A 19,484-nucleotide genomic window follows, 5' to 3' on the forward strand; every position below is an offset into this window, starting at 1 on the left:
GTTACGATACAGATAACTTAAAGATATTTGTAAGATAGATATGTCAAATTTGACGTTTCCGCGATTCTGGAGGTCCTCTTGAATGATTTCGACAAGTTATGACTTAGATATCCAAGTCACATCTAGTCGATATCTAATGTAGATCTAGTTGATCTCTAAATCGTCTCAAGATTTTGTGATTATCTCGAAATCCGAATAGGCCTGTGTATTATCAATATCCAAGTGGTTGTTAGTAGTGCGTTACGATCACGATCGTTAAAATGATAGAGCTTAGAAACGCTGATGTAATGGTGTCGTAGCAAATGTCAATAGTTGAACTTTAAGAAGGCCGCGGTGTAATGACAGGGGTCGGCTTCGTTGAACCATAACGCTGTAAATCAATGCTTTACATAAATATTTAAAGGGAAATTACCTTGTTGAAAGTTCACAATGTTTCTGCGGAAAAAATATCAACATAATATCTGTCGGAACCTCGGAACTCGTGATTTCGTCGTTTTTCTTAGGAAGTACACTTACCTATCAAAAATGTAAATTTATGTAACCATGGCATAATGTTGCTTGTACATATTTAAAAAGTTTGCTGTGTGTGTTGATGTAAGGCTTTCTCCGATAATTTTAAATAGGCCGCTTGATGAATATGCATGGGTTTAAGATGTTTTGTGTGGTTGTTTATTGTTATTTGAAAACGTCTTTTAGCAGATTATTATGTAGAACTTTAGACAAATATTGCTCTTACGGTATAAACCGATATTGTTTATTTTATGAATGACATGGGAAATTAATTAGTACGTCCAATTATTTTTGGTATAATAATGTTCGTATTTAAACAAAATAATGTTAATAAGTGTCACATAGACATTCGGAGTTACTGCAGTAACTTCGATACGCATGTCTATGTGACACTTATACTGAAAACAGTGTTCTTTACAATTCAAGAATTATATTATAAGTTTATATTAATGTTATTATCCTCGAATTATATAACTATAACATTTAAAATATGCTCTAGGAAGAGGCCTTTACACTGAGTGCAAACACGTTGAGATCTCATAATACAGCGAAAGCAATAACCGTGTTTCGAAAGCTTCCTGTAGTTAGGTTTCTATTTTGCGGGCTTATTTGTACGATACGAGACTTTATTTTCTATACAATAAAGGTGTTGAAGGATAGAAAATGCCCAGATCCTGATGCGATTTAAAACGATTTTAAATGGTTGCAATTATGACACTACTAAGGCTCGACGGAGAAACTCCGATTTAACGCAACAAATATTATAAGGCACCTATCGCTAAAAGCTTTTAAAAGTTAGCATCTAGGAATACATATTTTTTACTTGGAAAATTGATTTCTTCGCCACCATAGTTCTCGACCTAGCATAGTTATATGTAGGTAATAGTACATTATTGTCGAGGCTCGGAAGTAGCTACTTGCAGGCTGAGGATTCGTTTTAAACGGACGACCTTGGGAGTCCGTTTAATTGAATCCGAAGCCAGCAAGTAGCCTTCCAGCCGAGTCATATATAGTGCTTTTCTCAAAAATGGTGCAAGAAATATAAATATCATAGAAATATTTTACAAAAGCAACTTTCTTACGTATATATTTTCACAGAAAAAAGTAGAAACAATTGAAAAAATTAGCTTTGACGCCTTTTTATTTTTTTAATAAAAAAATAGAAGTGTATTTTTCTGCCGAAAATACGCCAACCTATTTGAGACAGCTAAATAGTCGCGGTACTAATCATCTGTTTGGCTGTTTAATGGGCCTGTGCCTTCATTTGATATGGCCATTTCAACTTTTAAAAAGTTTGGAACTCGACAAATAATGGAATTTGTATGCAACATTGCAGTCCCAAAATCGAGACTGCAATGTTTTTAACTTTTTAATTTTTGACTGACCATAAACTACGCGCTTCGCAACCTATTTTTTAAACGGCAAAGTCGACTTTGCCGTCCATTTTTGAGAAAAAATCTTTACTAAAGCCCTGCTTGCGAGTAGTTGTGAACAGTTTGCAAAAAAAAGCATTAGCATAAAAAATACGTAAGTACCGTAGACTTTAGAAAATTTGGGGTTACTTTGATAGATTTAAAACGGCCATAGAATTACCATTATTCATTATTTACTGAAAATGTTCCTGTGACTAGTTAGATTACTATATATTCATATTCACCTACTGTAAAAAATATCGCATAAATATATATTATGGCTTAACCTAGAATTTTAAAGTCGCCCCTGCATTTGAAAGTCACCCCGGTCAATGGTATTGAATATAAATTGTAGGTACATATTAGTAATGGGGGGTCGCTTTGTTTCCCATAAAGTTTTTAAGTCATAATGTATTGTTTGTCATATTATCGTTAGTCATAAAACTGAAACCGTTAACTTTTCAGGATTTTCGTAACGTTATTCTATAGATAGGTTAGGTTAGGTTAGGTTTGTTTTATGGCAATCCTGAAAAGTTACACGTTTCTGAGAAAAACCAATTATGACTAACGAAAATTCGGACAAACAATACATTATAACTTAAAACTATTTGGGAAACAATAGAGACCCTAGTAATGGATTTGGTTAGATTTATAATATGAGTGTTTATAATTTTACTCGTGAAAATATTTGTACAAATTACAATATAGGTACTTACTCTTTTGGATATATGCAGTGGCTGGCCTCCGAGTTAAGGAAATGGTATTAATTTGCTTAGCTGAATTCAAATTCGGATTTTTATTATTTATTCTCAATTTATACTGAAATTGGGTCATTGTTTAGAATTATATTAATTTATGGACAACCTTCTAACTACCTTCCTAACCTTATATACCTACCTTACCTTATGCTGTTCCAGAAAATGCACTTATTACAGGTCAGGTACAAGTTTAACATTTTAACACACGTGTATTAATGAGGAAATTGTACCTAGTGTAATTAAAGTTGATGAATACTTTTGTTAACAAATTTTCTCACAAATGTGGAAACATAATTAGCCTTGGCAAAAATGAATAGGTAAACATCATTCATAATTAGGGAAGGAACATGAGGATTCTAGTGAATCAAGTTCCAAATGTCTTAATTACTGGCACAAGTTTGCCTTGTCTCGCGAGTTCCGCTTTGTGGAGTTTGTCTGAATATAAAACGTGGTTTTAGCTGTACAGCACGTCACTCAGTCTGACTCCAGCTACGTTAATGCTGGCGCTGAAAACCCTTTAATTGTTAATGCCTTCATTAGTAGGACGTGCTAATGTAAGATTTCTAAATCTATATGTAACGCTTCTATTAACTTCCTCGTTTAATTTAGCTAAGGACAAGAATGAGCCGATCATTTATAGAGAGAGAGATGAACCTAATTACATAAAAAAATATGGGCATTTTAGACTTATGTTCATATTACAAGTAAATTTCATTATAATATTGTATGTACCTACATCCATAAAGATGGTAATTGTATCTGTTATTGCTATAATATTTGTCACATAGCCTGCGAATACTGCGAAAGGTGACAGCTGTCATCTCCATACAATTTATATCCTTAAAACGCAAAATTGTATTGAGATGATAATATTACGTATATATTCAAGCTATGTGAAAAATACTCTAAAAGTAGAAAACACCTTCGTTGAAAATTGAAGTCAAAAGCGCCTTTGAAACAAAAGTGCTCCTTCGAGTAAATACGATGTCGTTTCGTTTGTGGACCGTTATACAATAAGAAACTTTGTCCGTGATGCGTCGAAGCTGACTTTATTATCGTTGTCACATTAGCTTCAAAGTCCAAATTAATCCACGACTTTATGACGTAGAAATTTATTAATATCTAGCCGAGGCTTAGATTACTATAAAAAATAATTAAATGTAATAGTAATTATATAAATATTATAGGACAATTTTACACAGACCAATCTAGTCCCACGGTAAGCTCAATAAGGCTTGTGTTGTGGGTACTAGACGACGATATACATAATATATAATTATATATAAATACTTATATATATAGAAAACATCCATAACTCAGGAACAAATATTTGTGATAAACACACAAATAAATGCCCTTACCAGGATTTGAACCCGGGACCTCTTGCTTCGTAGGCCCCTGCCTACGAAGCAAGAGGTCCCGGGTTCGCTACCGACTAGGCTAGGAGGCCGTCTAATATCTAATAACTGTGTTAATAGTGGGTAATAGTAATTGTGTTAATAGTATGTAATAGTAATTTTGTTAATAATATAAAGTGATGGCGTAGGGATGTGACGACCCCATCGCCCGCTGGTTTTACCAGTGCAATCAGTCAACGCAGGGCAGCTTGTGGCGAGCTGTTGGGGATTAGCGACCTCACGTACCCGAGTGCTCCTGGGGAGTTCTGTTACCCGCAAGGAGGGTGGGTGGGACAGGATTCTCTGCCTCTGGCTTGCCTTAGCCGGCCGGCCAGAGTGGAGTCGTTAGAGATATAAGCTCCAGGGGTGGAAGTGAAATATGCATAAGACGCGAGTTGGCACAGTGGCTGTTAACAGCCACTGGGTAGAAAGCGGCGCACACCTCTCGACACCCCTGAGCCGCTCACACCGGTGTTGCCCTTGAGCCATCCTAGATGTCGCTTTTTGTGGGGGCCCATCTTGTGAGGGCGAGTCACCGTCTGCCGGAAATAAAATTGCATACCGTTTAATTAGGCAGGCGTCCGGTTTTTTTACCCCATAGCTCAGTACTTAGTCCATCGCTTTCACCCAATAACCTAGTTCATTTTAGATTCCATCAACTCTCAATAGCCCTTACACCCTGGCGGGTGCTGCCTCTGCGTGCGTCCCATGACACGGGCAAGGGCAGCATCCGCTTGGTGTACCCCTTACATTTCATTAAAGTGTCAAAAGGGCCTCTACGTGTTGGCTTCGGCTCCGCGCATGCCTCCCAAAGGTCCGGAACACCATTGTTCCGTGATGGGAAAGACATAAAGTTAAATAATATAGGTCAAGGGATTGCCGGCCAAGTACGAAGCCAAAACGAAGGCAAATGATAGAGCTTAAAAGCTTTCGATTTGACCCCCATATATGTCCAGTGAAAATATACCTATGGTTTCGGAAAAATCAATGGGCTTATTATTAGAAACATAATGACAATATTTCCGTCTGTTTGAGATAATTTGACAAGTTTTAATATTGGCAAGGACCAAATTATTATTTAGTTTTAATATTAGCAAGGACCATATATTGTACAAATTGGAAATCTCACTGGGACGTTCAACAGGTACTTAGTTTACACAGTAGGTAATGATTTTGTATCGCCATAAGGTTAAAAATACAAAACTCAAACGGTTCCAGAAATTATTATTAAGTAATTAAATATATTATTTAAAAATATCGTATTGATATGTCAAATGCATCAATGCAATCGATAATGTACGGAGAATGAATGCAGCATATTTTCTCTAGCAAAATCCTGTGGCATACAGACGGCGGATCATCAATGAATACTTACCTACACTCTGTTGCATAATCGACACTCAAAATTTACTATCGGAACTTCTTCAACAACTTTAGATTCTCTCTAAAAGGACTGTTGAAGAATTAATTCATTAAAATTAACTCTATTAGAAACTCAAAGTCATTTTCTTCAAGCTTCTTTTAAGTGTTTGTCAAGCCAAACGTGGTTTGAAATTATTAGTCCAAGGTTTAAAATTATCCTACATACCCGTATGCTTCCCGGTCATCGATCGCCGGACTTTAAATCGCGGAATTCATTGCATTCGTTACTTTTTAACACTATTTGACTGCTTTTATTATAATTTATGATCAAACTAAGCCTAAATACTTCTCTAAGAGTTTTCACTCAAAGATTGAGATTTTCAACTTTTTTTATTTGAAACGATACGAACATGACACGAGTGATAGTCAGGTTTTACATTTGGTAAAAATTTGTATCGCGACCTTGACAAACTTGCTTACTGTGCAACGAGAGGGGTAAGCGAGATTTTGTAAACGAGGTATATAACTCCCGACAGCCGCAGGCTGGAGGGAGTTAAAGACCCGAGTTTACAATATGCTTACCCCGGAGTTACATACAATGTTTTTCATCACACCTGCGAAGAAAAAAAAACAAATTTTAAGCGAAATAATTCTATACGGTGACATTTCAAACATTAGTCCGCCATATTGTCTTGTTTAGGCAGGTTAGGATTCGAGGGCACAGAAGGAACTCACTCGTGAGTTATAGCTTTTTTTTTCAGAATCTATAACTCCCGCGGGAACAATATAGGTCTTTGTCCCTCCGTACATCTGCATGAAATAAGGTCTTTTTCGAGCAAGTGTGATGAAAATACTTTAAATTATAATTAATATTGATTTTTATTGTAATGCAATGCGAAGATAGAAATAAAAGCTATTTTATATATTTATTTTATTGCCAATATCAAAACCATAACAGGTTTAAAAAGCTCATAGTTCATATTTTTAAACTTTGTGTAGCCTCCAGGGGCGATTGTAAACATCATTACCGGTAAGATTTGCTACGCCGCGCGCCGCGCGCCGCGCGCCGTAGAGCGTAGTAGGTATACAAAAGTGCCGCTACTCGTAGCATTTAGCAAGTGCGTCATGAATTGATATAAAAGTAAAATAAAGTACATACCTACATATAAAACTGAAACTAAATGAAAATTAGTCATGTCTTCGTGATTTTATATGCCTCTGCTGGCTCGCAAATATAATCTAGTTTTCCATGTGATTTTTTATGGCATTTGTCCTTGATTACAACTTGGATTCATTAATTCAATATATTAAACTACAATTTTGGGTTATCCCCCTTTTAAAGGCAATAATTTAAAACGGAAAATGAGTATATTATAATTAAGTAACTTGTTTCTCCAGTTTACCGACTACCTATTACCGATTATTCAGATTTTGCTAATTTCTATTGCAGAACAATATTTCTTTGAGAAGATTGAACGGAAGCTCGGCATTGATAAAACGACACGGCTTCTATTTATACAATAACTTTATGGAAGTGTCTGTTGAGAGAGTCGCGGCTTAGCTTGGTGCATAATGGCAAAGATAATGATGTCAAGAGGCGGAAGAAGCAATTACGGGCTCGTCTCGTCTGCAATCACGAAGAGATATTTCCGAGAAAACAACAGTTCCATGCCAATGGCCGGATTTAGGACATTATTCCGTCACAACATTATTGTGGCCAGTTTTTGTCTACAACGGACTGTTTGTCGAGGGTCAATACGTTCTTAGATGTGTGGTCAGCTTAATTCATTCGAGTTAACGGCACTATACACTTTTTTATGAAATATTTCGTGAAAAAAGGACTAAGTAATAGTGCTGTTAAGATTTATTATACACGTACATTAATATTTAGCTCAACTTAGCACTAACATTTTAAAATTGTAATCGTTAATTAAAAATCTAAAATTAATTTAATAGTAGTAGGTAATAAGGTAGGTAATAGTTACAACTTACAACATATTAAATTACAATGTTAATTGGTAACGAAATCCTAGCAGCTGATTTGACTGCTTGCTATTAATTTTGAAACGATACCAGATACTAGTACAATTTTAAACAAATTCGTAACATTTAATGGTTTGGTCGTTTCACATTAATATATATTACATGACGGTAATCCCTTACCAACCAGTGAAATATTCGACAACATTAGGTACCTACAAACGATATGTCAAGCGATTTACCCAAAATTATAGCGTCAAACAAAGTCGAGTTGAGTTGCAAAGTAATTTATATTATTTCTCTCCATGTTCTGCTTTAATTATACGCTACATCAAGACAGGCAGGTGTGACGAATCTGTATTTATTTGCATTAAAAATAAATTTACTTGGAGACTTGCGTAATTCAGGATTATGATGCGACAGCTGTGCCAGATAAACTGGAATTTGCGGATTAAATTTCAATTCCGGTATCAACTTGATTAATAACCCATGTGCCGCTAAACAAACTTTTGCGGGGAGTTGTATTGTGGCTTGTGATTTTTCTCGCTTCGTTTTAACTTCGGCAGTCTATGAAAGAAAATAAATGGAAAAATTTAAAGACAATAAAATATTGTACCCACTTACTTTAGTTTCTACAATATTTTGTATAGGTATCTTAGTACTCGTACCTACTAACAGTGTTTAAAAGAAAGACGGGAGTACTGATAAAGCTGACTTCTACGCGGACTCAATAGCGGGCAGAGGCTATTCTTAAATACATTTCCATATTTAAAACAGATATATATTTTTTCTATTTCAATTGCTTCATTTCTGACAACATACAATAAATTCCACAACACGGTCTCCAATTCAGTATGGTGACGGCTTATGGTCTAGCGCTGATGTTCTATTGAGGCCATTTGGTGAGGTCATGGTAGGTATATATGTATATTTGTATAATACACAAAAAATAAAACAAATAAAAATAAAACAGAGATGAATGTAAAATACACTAATCAGACTCTACTAATCACAGGTAGAAATATAAAATACAAAAATAATAATAATAATGACCTTGTATGAATTTGACGCATTTATTTAATTTATCGTATGGCATTAAAGTTACTGGATTTAAATTAAATATTATAGTATTTGACATTGGCTCGTTCACCTTGGCTCTGATTATTCAGAAGTACATGAAGGTGGAACGAGACACATAGCCGCTCCCGGCCATTGCGAACAAAAGGCCTGCCACACACAAACAAAACCGTGATTTAGGAGAGTACGAAATTAGGCACTCACCAAACGAGAATCCCCACAATATTATGATACAACGACATCGCCGAGTCACGTTGTGTGACAATAATACTAATTGCGCAAGAGATTTGAATTATTAAGGCATGCCGCTCGGCTGATAGCAGTCGAGGAGGAGTTAAATGTATTACAAGACATTTGTTACATTTATTGGTGTCACTGAACAAAGAGCGAGCGATGTCAGAACTCACAATACAACGTGACTATCGCAATATTGTATAGCGTTGAAAAATTTAATAAGAGAGACACGTTCATACAATCCGCGTTCAGTGGTCCGATTACACCGTCCATTTTACCAGCCAAGGAATGTAGTACCTACTTAAATGCGAAGTATATTTTTTTGGATTACGAGTAAAGTACGTGTTTGGCATCGTTAATAAAATAAAGTTTTAATCTTGGCTTGTTGGGATAAGTGGTAATAATTTAGTTACTTATGTATCTTAAAATTAAGCATTATCTTTGACAGCCTTTCAAAACCATTTTCTTGGTTTTCATATCACACAGGGCCACTTGCTATCCCGCTAACCCGTGGTTAAGCGGTTAAACTGATAACCCAGTGTCAAATTGTACTGGTAACCATGATAACTCCAGGTTTAACCGGTTAACCCCAGGTTAGTGGAAAATTTGTAATACAAAAGATTAACAAACACTTTAAATGAAAACTATAGCGAACATGATCGATCGGTCAGGCCTTTTTTGAGATATGGCATAAAATCTTCATTTCTTAATAAAAAGACGCACAAAAGGCTGCGAAGGTACTCCCTTATGCTTGTAATGTAGATGATACTTAGCGCCACTTGCACCATTCCATTAACCCCGAGTTAACCGTTAAACCTGGAGTTACCATGGTTACCAATACAATTTGACACTAAGTTAACGGTTTAACCGCTTAACCTCGGGTTAGTAGGATGGTGCAAGTGGCCCTTAGGTACTAATAAGTTAATAACCCTACGGAACTAAACATAAACTACGGAACCCTACACTGAGAATGGCCCGACAAGCTCTTACCCGATTTTTTTTTAATTATATATATATATATATATATATATATATATATATTTATTGCTTACTTTTACATAAGAACTTAACTTAGGTACAAAATGCGGTGTGGTACATTGCTATACATATAGATATATTTTTACTTTTATGGATGTGCAAGGTATAGCGAAAGCAAGCTACCCTCCGTACTAGTTTACACTGTATTACGGCAAGGTACCCCCTTCCCCTTCTGCCCGCAATTCTTACAGGAGTGAAGTAAAAAACAAACCGTCAAGGTTCCGTAAAGGAATGAACTACGTAGTCGAAAAATAGTCCGCACTTATCCCAAGTATCCCAGCAAACCACCCCATGTTGGTTAATTGATTAAGCACTTGGCAATATTTGGAAGAAGATTGCTAAGCTTTAACGTTTTTAATGTTCATTTTAAACAAATGCCTGTAGCCGTCTTTATTATTTCCACATCATTAAGCTACTGGCGGTACCGAATAACCCACATAATTATCGGCAGAATCATGCAGTCTTATGACAAAAATAAGATTTAGATATATAGGCGGGGTTTATTAATGATGGTTGAACAAATTTAATATTAATGAATAAGTTTTTAAAACTTTGGTTCCTCACAGACAACCACCCATACGCGAGGATTGGGGATTGGGCTATAGTTCGGGATCGGGTTAGTTGGGTTGTAGTAATAAGTTTATTCAAACGCTTTGGGTAAGCGTGGGGACCGATACTTATTATCAATATTTACTTAGGGCATACTGCAAATTCCTGGACTGGCCACTTAGAAAAAAATAAGTCGTCTCATATATCAGAATCCAGAAACTTTCAGTATGGCCCACGTATACGAAAGTAATTAGATGAAATTCTCTACAAGATCTTTATAGCATACTTTCTAATCCTGGAACTCCTCGCTATCAAAGAACGATTTAGTTTTCCTCAGTCTATTAGATCTTCTCAAAAATTTCTTCTTCCCGTCATCTTCTTATAAATTCTTTACTTTCCAGTAGTTGTAGAACGTATTATCCTTACTTAAAGCGTGCCAAATCACTTCATATTATTAAAATGCAAGTAAAATAATTTATTTTGCATTTCAGTAAAGTATTTTTGTTCGTTTATTTTATTACTGTTGGCCGCATTTTCGTGAATTAGATATGTTCGTGAAAGTGTTGATATGATATTTAGTAATGTATCGTAGTGTATGTAGTTTATAGGTAGGTTTTGCTATTTGTGTAGGTATTCGTTTTTTATGCTCTATCTATATATTTAGTTGTTTATTTACTTTTGCTGCACACGGCAACGAGTGATGAGAAAAAGTCGATACACAGAATCGTAACGGTGGCAGAAATAACACAAACAGGTAAAAATGAAACTATTTTCAACTGCCCCGGTCTGTGCAGAGCACATATTTTTCCATTTAATATTGGTGCTGATAGGTCGTTGGTGATACTTATATAACTTTTCATCCCTAGGGTATGACGTATCACATTCAACACGCTTTTCATATAATAATATGACCCAACTTTAAGAATATGAGAGATGATAAATAAGTTTTTATAATAACAGGGGGCCTAACCAAGATAACAATCGAGAATAATCCGTTTTCATAGTTATTTCATGAATAATTAGCGCGGTAACGTAAAAATAACTTAAGAACTCGAATATCGGAATAATACCTAAGTTGCAGACACTATTTCGGCCTTTAACATCAACGATACAACAGACGATCATCCGGTCTGGACACAAATTAACACAAATTTCGGTTCTGACTTAAAAGGTGTCTACAGAATATTCTTCATTCATGTCGTCCCTCTTTAGAAGGGGAGTAAAAGTAAAATTGTGGGAAAAACAAGATGCTGTCCGCGCGCTCCGGCGGAGAATAATCTAATGAGCGGAGACCTTTTAACTGCTCGTATTTCGGGCCTTCATATCTAGTTTATCAACATTTACTTATATAAAATTACATGTTACCTGCTAGTCGTGGAAAGAAATATGTTTTCTCATTTGAAACCCTACAGTTTCGGAAGCTGATTAATAAGCTAAATATAGGTACCTGAAATGCTTAGGTATTAGGTAGGTAGGTATATAAGACGAACGTTTGAGTGAATTTAATTATTAGAGTCGTTGTCTCATTCTCTCTCTCATTTAACAAACACCTATTAACCCTACGTGTTACAGATAGCCCCCTCTGCAGAGCATGCATGGAGGCAGAGGAGACAGCCGCCCACGTCATTCTCGAATGCCCAGGGGTGGCAAAATACCGGGCACAACACCTCGGCTCACCGGGGTCTCTCCCAGAAGTCGTCGGCAACATAAAGGGTCTGCTAGGCTTCTTGGTGGAGTTGGGTTGGCAGGAATAGTGCCGCCATCCCATCACGCAAAATAGGCGCAATAATAGACGTCGAGTTGCGGAAATCAAGCCCGCGATAACCTATAACCTATATATAGAGTCGTTGTGGTACTGAATAAATTCTCTACTTAATGTCTGAACACTTGCTCGAAAGCCGAAGGAAACACGAAGTGACCCCACAAATAGATCGCAGTTGGGTTCGCTACATGAATTGACAATTAAGGCTCGCCACGGTCTTTATCTAACAAGAACCTTGGGTTTTTTCAAGCGCTCGCTTTATTCCGCGCTTAGCTTTGTATACAATTTCGTCGACCCATTGCTTTGAATTAATTTCACGCCAGGGCGGTCATTTGTATTTCTTTTGTTTTAAAGGTGGGGAGGCTTTTGGTCTCGCTTAAAGATATATTTGGCCCGTTAGCACATTGCGACAACTTTGAAGCCGGCTATTTATTTACTTGTCTCAATAGCTGCCGCGACGGCTCGTATTTTAGATTTAATCAAGTCTGACAGCAAGATTAACGTTACCTTTTGCTTTGGAGCAACTATCAATGAGCGAGTTTGATTTCCAACTCTATTAGTATGTTGCTAAAACGCAAATGCAATTTATTGTGACATATATTATAATATTTTATTTATAATATTTATTTACTACAAATAGCAGCTTAAATACTCTGCAGCTTATTATTATTATTTTATTTTATGGCAGGTCTGTTAGTTCAGGAGTGATTTTGTATTTGCTGTGTAGGTAGTATGCTGGCAAAATACCAGCAAAATACCCAGTGAATTAAGTGTCACTACATAAAGGGTTGCCAGTTGGTGTTTCTCCGATGTGACATTGTTAAAATCTAATATTGTCTTCGGTTACCGCGATACTTACTCATAGTTACGTAATAATATTTCAGTTTTATTAGTTTTATTTCACTGTTAAAATCTGTCAAGAACTTATTTCATTACATAGATGCCCAACAACGGTTGTATATTTGTCTTTTACCAATACTGCCTTTGCATTTTTAGCTTTAATAAGCGATTTATTGATCAAATATTTACAATTTGATGTTAATCTCAGTAAAACAAAAATAATTGAGCATGGAAGTGCGGGGCGTGAATTTTTCAACTTACCCACAACAAAAAAAAACGAACACTCGTTCACGATAACCTTATTGTGAACTAAGAAAATTATTATTGGTAATTGTATTGAATCTGCCCCCATAAAATTTTAAAATCGCTTTCGTTATGATGTAAAGTACCCATTTAATTGAAGCAAGCAAGCGAAACGTTTAATGTAGTTAAGATAATTGAGGTTATCTGTCGCCATATTGGGTGGCATTTGAATACTCTTTGCTTCAAAAATGATACTACTAAACTTGACTAATTTCTAAAGGTTTTGACTCTGTAAAGGAACAGAATATCTGGTAAATAGAATCAAAACCGGATAAAGTTATGTGAGGATGTTCGGAACGGCTCGTCGACGTGCCGCTGACTTATGAAGTAAAGTTGTTGGAGCGGTTGCTCTGACACCTGGAGGTAATTAACTTTAAATTTATCGCCCTTTACCTGTTTTCATCGTCACTTCGGTTAAATCACGCTTGCTTTATTAAGCTGGTTAGCTGAATCATTACGTTACTTAATAATGTAATATTTTTATTTTATTATTGTAGGTACCTACTCATGGCATCCTGGGGCTCGTGCAGAGGAAACTCAAACCATCTGTACCTACCTATATGTTACCGTAATAACCGTCTTAAGTGAAAACGCGTTTTCCCTAGTTAAAATTGGTTTTCCGTATCGGCTTGGTGCTTGGTGAAAACGTGTTTCACTAGTTAAAACTAGTTTCGAGAATTAGATAGTACCGGGGTGAAAACTAACTAGGATTTTTAAATATTTTATAATGTTACTTAACTTAGAAAAATAGCTTTCTTTTGTGCAATGTATACTGTCTAGTCAAAACTAGTTTTCACTGAAATAGATATTTGAACAATTAGTCAAAATTCGTTTTCACTAAAGAAGAAGTGAGAAAACTAGTTTTTACTAAAAATCCTAGTTATAACTAGTTTTCACCAATCCCTTATGGAATACCTACTAGATTGAACTAGTGAAAACTCGTTTTCATTGAGGCGATACGGAAAACTAAATAGTTTTAGATAGGGCGAACGCTTTTTCACTAAAAAGGGGTTATTACGGTAACATAATATAATTATACAGATGGTTTGAATAAATTTATACAGGTAGTATACAGTAGTATATACAGGTAGTTAACAATTGCCTAACTCATTAAAATTAAATTTTAAGATAAATTTCTAACGGGAATAAACTTTTTGAATCGTTTAAAATGTTTTTTAAATCAATACTCGTACTTAATACCTTTAAAAATATTGAATGTGACGTACTCGCTTTTGACGCCGCGCGTGCATCCCGTAAATCGCGTGGAATGTAATGTGTTCTACGATAACTATAGATACTTGCTACTAGGTACTTAACAAAAAATTTAAGCCACATTTGTAACTTAGACGCTCTTTGTATGTTTTATGTTTGTCTACACAAGTGTAGCTAAACCGGAATGTGATTCCAAAAAGCGCTATGCTTTTTGCGTTACCAAAAGGTCACACAGGAACGCTACCTAAAATTTAGTCTCTAAAATGTTACCGAATAGTAACTCCATTACGGTAATGGAAAACAGTGGCTCTCGCTTGGATTTTTTGCTTTAACATCGCGCCGATGCCGCAGTGCAGTTACAGAAATACATGTATCAAAGCTCTCTTTCATTTGGGCACAGGCTGCAGCCAGCATCCAGGAAATATGGGCTTTCTACATAATACGTAACAGCAAATAATGAATAAGCATAACAGTAGTCTGCGCAGTAAAATATATCCCTAAATTTACATTAATTAATCATGCGGAGTCATTCTCCAGAGTACTATTTCTGCAAGAAAATGAAAAAGGCTAACTATTTGATCGTTGTGTACAATTACAATATTATCCTATATTGGTGTGGGTCTAGAAATACTCCTGCAACTACACAAGTACCCACATACAAGATGCTTGGGAGAAACCACATATTCCTAAGGCTGTAAAATCTTTCAGTTTCTTTCCAAGCGTCCTGTACAACAGATATTTACTAAGTATAACTAAAATAAGCCCAAATATGGCAGCATCCAGCATCAAATAGAGAGTGAGGGCCAAAGTGGTTCTTGTTTCTACGTAACAAAGGTGTGCTACGATATATTTGGCCACTTTGGCCTTCACTATCTCTCTGATATTGACTGTACCTACATAATTAATACCTTTACAAGTTATGAACACTATATTGAAGACTAGGTTTATTTATAGATGTCTAGTATATGGTTGATGTCAAAGAAAAGGCCAAGCTGAAATAAGATAATAAACGTTATTATAATAATAATTATTAAGGTTACGCTCGGCACGAGAAGGCCCCTCTCAAGAGAATTCGTAACGAATAATCCTTAACATTTTCTTTGTTCACTAAAAACGATAATCATCTTATTTATTGATACTTGACAGCCTCTCTCCTTTGTAGGAAGGGTAAAATCGATTGATTTAATTAATATTCATTGGGCCGGTATTTACTCAAAAATTTTGACGAAACAAATAAGTGAAGTTTGCTACAGACTAAAGCTTTTTAATCGACCACAATAATAAAAAAAACGGAATGAGTATTTCGAAGATTATCCTAGAGTGCTGCGGCCCGCGGGCCGCATGCGGCTCGTGAAACTGTCACTTGCGGCCTGCGAGCCTCTCTGGCTATGTAATATTGAGAAACGACAATGTCTGATAAAGTCATAAATATTAACAAAGTGCGGCCCGCGTCAACTTACTCATCGTTAACTACGCCACTAAAACTACGCAAAAAAAGGTTGCCGACCGCTGTCCTAGAGTGATTGTGACAGGTCCTAGACAGGTGATGAATTTATTTGATCTGGATTTGTTATGGATATGATCTGTTAGTATCAAAAATGACGCTTCTGGTTAATGAGTATCTATAATGCTAGATTGCTTGCAATTTTTCATTGCTATCAAAATTGCTTGCAATTTGGTACATTGCTTGCTTGCAAAATTGCTTGCAATTTCCACCTCGGTGGCCGCGAACCCAGACCGCTGACAATTAAGGCCGACGAAGTTAGCTTGGAACAAGTGGAGGCCACCACCTTTTTAGGTTTCAAAATAGACCAGAAACTGACTTGGGCAACCCATATTGACCAGCTGTATGGTAAGCTAGGTGGTGCCTGCTTCGCTCTGCGCCGCCTGGCTCGAGTCGTGCCGCAGCATACCGTGCGGACAGGCTACTTCGCGACCGTCCACTCCCTGTTGCAATACGGTGTGAAATGTGGGGACGCGCCGCAGAATGGGAGCGCGCATTCCGATTACAAAAAAGAGCCGTAAGATCTGTGGTCCAGGTAGCACAGGAAACAGTAAGACCATATTTTAAAGAGCTGGGAATATTAACTCTGCCGTCGATAGTATCTATCAGATAGCAATCTATACATATGTCAATTTAAGCGAATATAAAAAACGCTCAGACTCGGCGCGCTGTTTGCGGCACCCAAATATGCTTCTCCCTGTGAAGCGACGACTGGCGAAGTCCGGGAAGGTCACTCACGTGATGGGTCCGACCGTATACAATAAATTACCTGCAGAGGACATCGTCGCCCCATCCTTGCAATGTTTTAAAACCAAACTAAAAGCATGGCTTCTCGGGCACACATTTTACAGTTTTAATGAATTTTTAAATGTAAAGATATAGATATAATATACTACCTATACATAGTATATCATAATATGTTGAATAAATCACGTACTAGGTACGTGGATAAATATAATATGATACTGTACCTAATAGTATGTAAATTGACATGTAATATGAATTATATTATAAATAAATTAATATGAATATGAATATGGATATAATCAATCCGACAAAGTGGTAAAATAAAGCCTAAAAAAAATGTTCAATCCGTATCTCCCCTACACGTAAAGAGGGGATGATTTATAATCGCTCCAACAGAAAAAAAATGTCCTCTCTCCCTAGACTTTTGAACCATGGGTCCAAAAAATGTAAAAAAAATTGGGCAAGTGCAAGTCGGACTCGCGCACGAAGGGTTCCGTACCATAATGAAAAAAAAAAACGGAAAAAAATGCAAAAAAAAAACGGTCACCCATCCAAGTACTGACCACGCCCGACGTTGCTTAACTTTGGTCAAAAATCACGTTTGTTGTATGGGAGCCCCATTTAAATCTTTATTTTATTCTGTTTTTAGTATTTGTTGTTATAGCGGCAACAGAAATACATCATCTGTGAAAATTTCAACTGTCTAGCTATCACGGTTCGTGAGATACAGCCTGGTGACAGACAGACGGACGGACGGACGGACGGACGGACGGACAGCGAAGTCTTAGTAATAGGGTCCCGTTTTACCTTTTGGGTACGGAACCCTAAAAACGTGAAAATAGAGCTCTATATAGAACATTCAATGAAAACTATAGCAAATATGACCAGTTATGCCGGTTTTAAGTTATCGCAAAAAGTCCTCCCTTCATTTTAAATGGCCCGACATGCTACTGGCCGGTTTTTTACTTATTGGTACCGTATTACCGAAGTGTTATCGATGGAATAGGAAAGTGTATCATTTGCCCCCTAATTTGTAATTCTTCAACACAAACTTGTGTATTTTGTTTTACGGTGGTTCCAATGCAACACTGATCATCTCATCAAACCGTTCCATCTTATCTCAACGCACCTACTTGAGAGTCACTCTTAATATTTATTACCTTGCCATTTTTAAAATTGTGCACTTTTTCGGCATGGTTTATAATATTATACAATGTCACTTTTGTATAATAATCCCCGCAGATACAAATTGGCGCTTCCATAACATTATTAGATTTGATTAACTCATTTATTCTCATATCAAAGCATTGCGTATACCAAATCGGGTGATAATGGCATAGTTGTCTCCGTGCTGTGGTTCCCGTAAATTTACGAGAACATTCTACGCGGTAATTTGCATAGTAGTAAATAACAGGTCTGTCGGTGCTGTGCTGCTTATTTAGACGTTATAAACTGATTACGCACTCGATAACGCCATGCCACAACATGTAAATGTCTACCGGCCGTGCCACGATAATATAAATAATAATACCGGAATCACTGCGCAATTTGCGGAACATATCATAGTAATAAAAAGATTGCCTCTACATAAAGCGTTACATGTAAAATTTCGAGTTTACTCTTCAAAAAGGCTGATTTATAATCAATACTTTAGGTTAGATAAATGTTTCTTTTTACCGAGAGGTAGTTTAACAAGATGAGTTGACACAGCGTACATGTCTCGCAAACTACCTAAGTATGTCTTGTAATGTTTGCGTAGTACATTGCTGCTCGGTAAAATTTCAAAAATTAATTACGAAAAGCTAAAAAAAAAAATTGGCTTACTAACGGCTACGTACGTACGGCTACAGTAGGTATGTACCTACTTCCAATCTGAGATTAATTCCTTATCCAAGTTGAATGATTTTTCGTTTTAAACAATGTTCAAGCCCATTTCAACCCTCATATTTCACACACTCCATAATTTTGAAGAAACCGCCAACGTAATCGCTGTTAAAATTAATTGCCCATGCCCATAATATCTTTTCAAATAGGTAGGTACTCTCACGTATTGTGGGCTGTATTATATTAATTGTAAAGAAAACTAAATATGGGAGAAATATTTAAGAACTAAATTGTTTTATTTTGTTTTCTTTAATATTTTGAAGTAAATAGGTACCTATTGATTGAACAATTTACAAACGCTAACTATACCTACTTTTTCTTATTTTTACCGTTGAAATTGATAGGACCCCCGAGCCGGGCAACCAACGGAGTAGCAGCCGACGTTTACAAGGCTTCGTGATACTAATAAATAAAACTTTACGAATTATCCGCTGTGAGGAAGTCTATCATTGCTGGCTCGCAGTTTATGAGTGGTTTGCCACGACCGAAAGTAAGCTTACTAACAGTAATTTCACTGTTAACAGCTCATTGACGAAGCTAATGTTACGAGTATGTCTTTGTAATAGTTTAACGATTGTCAATTAGCAGTTTAGACTTTTACACAATTATACTATATATAATGACAATATATTTAATAAGTCTGTGTCTCACAGAAGTTTTGTTATTAAGATGACGAATTTTGAAATAATTGTACAAACACGCTTGAAAAACATTGCCATTTTAAGTAAATGAGGCAATAAAATGTGCCCGGTTGCAAACTACGAGCAGCGTCCGGCCTAAATTCTGCCTGAATGCGGACGTACAATACTTTGCCGGTCTGCATGTAAACACGGAAAACCGAGCGAATACACAATTATCAGTGATTGAGAATTTAAACTTGTTATGGCCCACTGAAAAATTGGTTTCACTTTGATT

The sequence above is a fragment of the Cydia splendana genome, chromosome 2 (assembly GCF_910591565.1).
Source record: "Cydia splendana chromosome 2, ilCydSple1.2, whole genome shotgun sequence".
Classification (NCBI taxonomy): Eukaryota; Metazoa; Arthropoda; class Insecta; order Lepidoptera; family Tortricidae; genus Cydia; species Cydia splendana.